Here is a 7,361-nt window from a genome sequence, read left to right as displayed (position 1 = left end):
ACCATTGTGGAAAGACAGTGTGGCAATTCCTCAAGGACCTAGAAATAGAAATTCCATTTGACCCAGCAATCCCATTACTGGGCATATACCCAAAGGATTATAAGTCATTCTATTATAAAGACACATGCACACGTATGTTCACCGCGGCACTGTTTACAATAGCAAAGACTTGGAACCAACCCAAATGTCCATTAATGATAGACTGGACAAGGAAAATGTGGCACATATACACCATGGAATACTACACAGCCATAAAAAACAACGAGTTCGTATCCTTTTTAGGGAGATAGATGAATCTGGAAACCATTATTCCCAGCAAACTGAAAAAAGGACAGAAAATAAAAAATCGCATGTTCTCACTCATAGGCAGGTGTTGAACAATGAGAACACATGGACACAGGGAGGGGAGCATCACACACTGGGGTCAGTTGGGGGATGCTGGGGAGGGACAGTGTGTGGTGGGGAGGGTGGGGAGGGATAACATGGGGAGAAATGCCAGATATTTAGATGATTGGGGGATGGAGGCAACAGACCACCTTGCCATGTATGTACCTATGCAACAACCCTGCATGATCTGTACATGTACCTCAGAACCTAAAGTACAATTAAAAAAAAAAAAAGTCTTTAACATTCTTAGAACAAAATAAAATTTAGTGAGGTGGCAGTTATGTTAATTGGCTTGATTGAATCTTTCAACAATGTATACATAGATAAAAAGTGTTATACCCTATAAATATAATATATAAATATACAAAATTATTTGCTAATAATGAATGAATTTACAGAATTGTTTGCAAACATACCAAATACACAAAATCATTTGTCAATAATAAATCAACAAATTTAAATAAAAAGAGGTACAGCTAGTTGTCTGGTCACAGTGCAGGACACTCCCACATGCCCAACACCAGCTGTATAACAGGAACATTCAAGCAGCTGCCTCATGTGGAGATACAGACAAACACATGCCAATTTGGCTGGGCTAACTGGTAGGTATGCCTCATTTATAATAAAACACTCATTTTACAGATGCTGTCCTCTATCAGTGTACATGATTGATAATACATAGAAATGAAGTTGAAATAAGCTACACTTGGTGAAATTGCTTAATTGGTTGATAACCTAATGACAGGGTTCCACATTAGCTTATAAAACTATGTGTGACAAAATTAGACATAAGCTAAATTTCAAAAGCATTTTTCTGAGCAAGATTAAAAATATGATGAAGTTTGACAATAGCTCTTCTGTCACCAAGTCAATAATTGCAAGTGATCCTATTCCCCTAAATCATGCCAGGCCTGGTGCAAACAAATGCAAAAGATTGGGCTTTTCTCTCTCTTTAAATCCAATTGTGCACCAACATTTTTAATTTTATTATATTGTTATTATCATTTTTGAGAAGGAGTTTCATTCTTGTTGTCCAGGTTGGAGTGCAATGGCATGATCTTGGCTCAACCTTCACCTTCGGGGTTCACGTGATTCTCCTGCCTCAACCTCTGAGTAGCTGGGATTATAAGTGTGCATCACCATGCCTGGTTAATTTTTGTATTTTTAGCCGAGACAGGGTTTCACCATGTTGGCTAGGCTGGTCTCGAACTCCTGACCTCAGGTGATCCTCCCACCTCAGCCTCCCAAAGTGCTAGGATTATAGTCATGAGCCTACATCAAACAGTTTTAGGCATGTGAAAAGATAATAAATGTATTTATCAAGAAATCTATGATGGTTACATCAGAGGCATTTGAATCAGAGCAACTCTATCTTGAGTAAGGGCTATAAAAAATGAGGCTAGGACTTACTGGGTTGCATTTCCAGGAAGTAAGTATTCCTAGCCTCTAGATGTTCATGGTTAAAGAAACAGATTGATAATGTTTATAAAAGTGAACCAGACTTAGGGATGTCCTGATATCCTGATATCTTAAGAACAGAAGCATTCCTAATTTTGCTTTAAAGATAATAATATTGATTCTTGCAAAATATAGCAATTAAGAAAAGTAATCCTTTATCACAAACCCTTGTAGTAGACCACATCTCTTCATATAAATACGCATTGTACCTAGAGTGGGCATGTTTCTCCTCTTACTTTCAGGAATGCCCTACTCTATCTATGGAGCAGCTGTTCTTTCACCACTTTATTTCCATAATAACCTTGCTTTTGCTTTGCACAATGGACTCACCCCAAATTCTTTTTTTTTTTTTTTGAGTGAGATCCAAAAACCCTCTTTTTGGGTCTGGATGGGGATCCCTTTCTGGTAACATCCTTCTGGTGACAATACTGAGAAGACTCCCTGATCCAAAGGAAATAGACTGCAGTACCAATTGGCTGACTTTGGGTAAATGGTAGCGTACCTGGGTAGAGGATGGAATTGGGTTACAGTCCCAACTTAGGGGTGTTAGAATCTATCCTAAGACAGAGAGGACGAAAGACCCCCTTAATGAAAGACAAGGATACTTGACCAAACTTGGGTTTGAAGTCCAACATAAGAAGGTTAGAGTCCTTCCTAAGATCCAGGGTGTTAGAGACCCCTCTCAATGAAGTCCCTCTCAGCTAAGAACAGGTTTGGCACCATGGAATGTTAACTGCTATTCTCTTTGGATTAACCTGCCTTGTACTCTTTGTCGATGGCTGTGGGTGACAGGATTAGGCATGTACAGGATCATGGGGTATGGAAGCTTTTTCCTCCCCAGAGGAGAAAGTGGAGAGCTGGTGGGACTACTGGAAAAGATCCCCTTGCTACCAAAAAGCGGTCACCTGAACTTTTGATTCATTGTGTCTCTGCAATAAGTGGGTCTTTCTCTGGCCTCCGTGAGCACCTCCCTTCCCCACTCTGCTGCAGGCAATGCAATGCTTTTTTTTTTTTTTCCTCCCTCTCTCTCCTTTCCCTTTCTTTTCTGTTACTAAGGGTGACTATCTTTCCCATAGACCACATGTTAAAATTCCTGTTTGGAGGTTTAATTAAAGATGACAAGGCCTGACCAGGAGCAAGTTTAAGCCTTGCCAGTTTGACATTGGTGCTAAGTGGAGAGGTTAATGTCTACATTTTGTCATGTGTATTTTTCTCTGGCTGTAATGGCAAATTTAATTCGGATCCTTCCAGCAGCTGGTTGGGAGGCAACTTGCAAAATTGGGAGGATAGTGCCCTTGGTGCCATGATTTTCCTTTGTGTTGTGGCTTAGTCCCCAGGGTGATGGTGCTGTGCTGAGTCACTATGGCCTTTCAGGGAAAGACCTGGCTTACCAGTCCAAGGGTAAGAATTTCTAACCAGTCAGAAGTCTGACCAAAAACAGCCTTGCTAGGGGACCTCAGTATTTTGTATCTCTGGCTAACTTCCCCAGCCTGTGCATGGGGGACCATTTTTTCAAGAGTTGCTTCAGGGACTCATATATTCCTACACACAGTCTCTACACCACTCCTCTGTCTTCTTTGCAATCAATACTCTGTTTCTTTATATATTTTACTACCTGAAGATTGACTCTCTTTATAGCTCTTGTGGGCCTGGAAGTGAATACTGATCAAAGGGAGTATTTTTTCTTTTAAATTTAGAAAAATAAGACTTGCTTTCTGAAATTAATTAACTAATTAATCAAACTGTACATAAGTATAATAAGTAAAAGGTGATTCTCTCTGCTCCTGTACACAGTCTTAAACACACATATTCTTTGATCTGGCCTTTTTACTTCTAGAAATTTACCGTAGAGAAACAGATAACTGTACAAAGATTTATGTGCAGGATATTCAACTCAGTACTGTTTACAGTAGAGAGAAAGTGGGCAACTTAATACCTGCCAGTGACTCCCTCTTCTATTACTTTCCTTGAGCAGAGACAGGGCATGGGCCCAACCATCCCTGGAGATAGTAAGAGTTCCCAGATGCTCTGTGTCCCAGGCCATCTTACACACAGGGGCAGTGGTCAGTGAGTCATTTGAGACATAGATATAGATAATAACCACAGTGTGATTTATCACTTATCTTGATCATTGTCAATGGGGTAAAATAGGTGACCAGGTCCACAAATACTCTGAAATGATTTGACGCAGAATGGCTTCTTAATACGTTATTCAGTTTTTTTCTTTATGACTTTAGGCCTTTATCTGTTGCCTGTGATACCCTTTCCTCCCATTATCAAGACAACAAATAACCAAGTCAAACAATAAGCAAAGAACCTAAACACTTCTCAAAAGAACATATTAAATGGCCAACAGATATGTTTTTTAAAAATGTCCATCATCGCAAATCCTCAGGGAAATGCAAATTAAAAACAGGTGATATCCCTTCATGCCTGTTAGAATGGCTGTTGTAAAAAACACAAATGATAATACCTTTTGGCAATGATGTTGAGAAAAGAGAATCCTTGTGCAGTATTGGTGATAATGTAAACTAATACAGCCATTATGAAAAACAGTAGAGGGGATCCTCAGAAAAGTAAAAATAGAATTACCATATTATCCAGCAATCCCACTTCTGGGTAGATAACCAAATAAATTGAAATCAGGATGTTGAAAAGATACCTGTGCTCCCATGCTCAGTGCAGTTTTATTCATAATATCTAAGATATAAAAGTAAACTAAGTATTCATCATCAGATCAGTAAAGTCCCTCTTCCCAAAATTTTTGGAATAGTTTCAGTAGGAATGGTACCAGCTCCTCTTTCTGTATCTGGTAGAATTTGGCTGTGAATCCATCAGGTTCTTGACTTTTTTTGGTTGGTAGGGTATTTATTACTGATTCCACATTGGAGCTTGTTATTGTTCTGTTCAGGGAATCAGTTTCTTCCTGGTTCAGTCTTGGGAAGCTGTATGTGTCCAGGAATTTATCTATCTTTTCTAAGTTTTTTATTTGTGTGCATAGAGGTGTTCATAGTAGTTTCTGAATTTTGAATGTCAGCACTAACATTCCTTTCATCATTTCTAATCGTGTTTATTGAGATCTTTTCTCTTTACTTCCTAGTCTAGCTAGTGATCTATGTATTTTATTACTTTTTTTAAAAGCCTCCTAATTCATTGATCTTTTGGATTTTTTATTTTTAGTGTCTTGATTTCCTTTAGCGAAGCTCTGATTTTTGTTATTTCTCTTCTGCTAGCTTCGGAATTGATTTGTTCTTGCTTCTCTAATTCTTTCAGTTGTGAAGTTAGGTTGTTAATTTGAAATCATTTTAACTTTTTCATGTGGTCACTTAGTGCTATGAATTTCCCTCATCACACTGCTTTAGCTGTGTCCCAGATATTCTGGTATGTTGTATCTTTGGTCTAATTATTTTCAAAGAACTTCTTGATTTCTGCCTTAATATCATTATTAAGACCCAAAAGTCATTCAGGAGCGTGTTGTTTAATTTCCATGTATTTGTATGGCTTTACGTTATTTCTTTAGTCTTGACATATATTTTAATCCATTTTTTAATTTATTTTATTTTTGAGACAGACTCTTGTTCTGTCGCCTGGGCTGGAGTGCAGTGGTGTGATCTTGGTTCACTGCAACCTCCACTTCCCAAGTTCAAGTGATTCTCCTGCCTCAGCCTACTGAATAGCTGGGATTACAAGTGCCCACCACTATGCCAGGCTAATTTTTGTATATTTAGTAGAGACAGGATTTCACCATGTTGGCCAGGCTGGTCTCAAATTCCTGACCAAAAGTGATCTGCCCACCTTGGCCTCCCAAAGTGCTAGGATTACAGGCATGAACCACTGCACCTGGCCTTGACTTTTATTTTTATTGTACTGTGGTCCAAGAGTGTGTTTGGTATGATTTTCATTCTTTTGCATTTATTGAAGTTTTTTTTAATGTCTAATTATGTGTTCAATTTAAGACTATGTGCCATGAGACGATGAGAGGAATGTATATTCTGGGTTTTTTTGGGTGGAGACTTCCGTAGAGGTATATCAGATCCATTGGATCCTATGCTGAGTTTAGGTCCTGAATATCTTTCTTAATTTTCTGTCTCAATGATCTGTCTGAGACTGTCAGTGGAGTGACGAAGTCTTCCACTATTACTGTGTGGCAATCTATGTATATTTGTATGTCTCTAAGAACTTGCTTTATGAATTTGGGTGTTTCAGTGTTGGTGAGTGTATATTAAGAACAGTCTTCTTGTTGAATTAAATTCTTTACCATTATGTAATGCCCTTCCTTGTCTTTTTTGATCGTTGTTAGTTTGAAATCTGCTTTGTCTGAAGTTAGGAATAAAAAACAAACTAAACTAAATTTGCAGGATTACTGTATTTTAATGCAGTTGGCTACTAGAGTGATTATCATTGGGTCAATTAAAAAAATATGAGTACTTTGGTTAAAAAAGATGTATTTGTTTCTTTTCGGTATTTAAAAATATAATCATTCTCCACTGTGCATTTAAGAGTGACTTTGAATTAGTACAACTAATAACTAAAAAAACTAAACTATATAAAATTGTTTGTGTATACTAAACAAAGCTTTGATTTTGAAAAATAGTCTTACAGTAAAATGTGAGATATTTACTGAGTAAGTAATGAAATGAGTATCTGTGGTTGATCCTTAAACAATTATGAGGACACTTGAGACCTGACAAGGTTATCCAAGGTCACCCAGTGTGCAGTAAAGCTGAGCTTCAATCCCAGGCCATCAGTTGCAGGTCTAGTTATCTCTCCACTTCTTGGTGATGTTTCTTGTGATATTTCTACTTATTCCCAACATCCAGTTATCTTTTATGGTAATTAATGTAGAATCTCAAGTCTTCATGAATATATGCCCTGTTGTTTTTCAATTAAAATCAGTTAAAATCAGTGTATTTGACTCCTGTTTCTGTATTGAATGGAGGATCCTGCCTCACTATTCATTTCTAGAAAGCCTTCATTTATCCATGTGTGACATTTAGTAGTAGTTTTTGTGGTTGGATGTTGGCCAGCAAAGCAGGGATCACTGTCATGGGTGGGACTGCAGTTCTCCTCCTGCTCCAGTGTTGACCACTTTGTCTGATCAGGTTTGTATACTGGGTTTTCATCCTTTTGATAAAAGGGCCTATTGCTATGAAGTTTGAAAAGCTTTGCCATAGAGAATTCCCTACGTTTTCTCTACCAGCCCTTAATGCTTCCTTCTGACAAAGGATCTGTTTTACTAGTTGTGTGTCTATATATGTCTAGCTTTTCATCTTCCTCAAAAGAAAGAATGCCCTCTTCTCCAAAACCCAACATTTTGATGGTATCTTAATCCCAATCTCATCCTGGTTTCTTATGGACGTGCCCGTATAGCAGTTTTCTTCTTCCAGTATGTCTGAAGCAAGTACCCTAGAGGCAAGTTTTGTTCATCTTATTCTTTGTTTAGAATCAAGACATTTTAGTTAGTCACGTAAATCTCAATTTGTACTTTCTTTCGAACATTCAAAGGATCTTTTAGT

Source organism: Saimiri boliviensis, chromosome 6, assembly GCF_048565385.1.
Source record: "Saimiri boliviensis isolate mSaiBol1 chromosome 6, mSaiBol1.pri, whole genome shotgun sequence".
NCBI classification, from domain to species: domain Eukaryota; kingdom Metazoa; phylum Chordata; class Mammalia; order Primates; family Cebidae; genus Saimiri; species Saimiri boliviensis.
Note: the sequence above shows the minus strand (reverse complement) of the source record.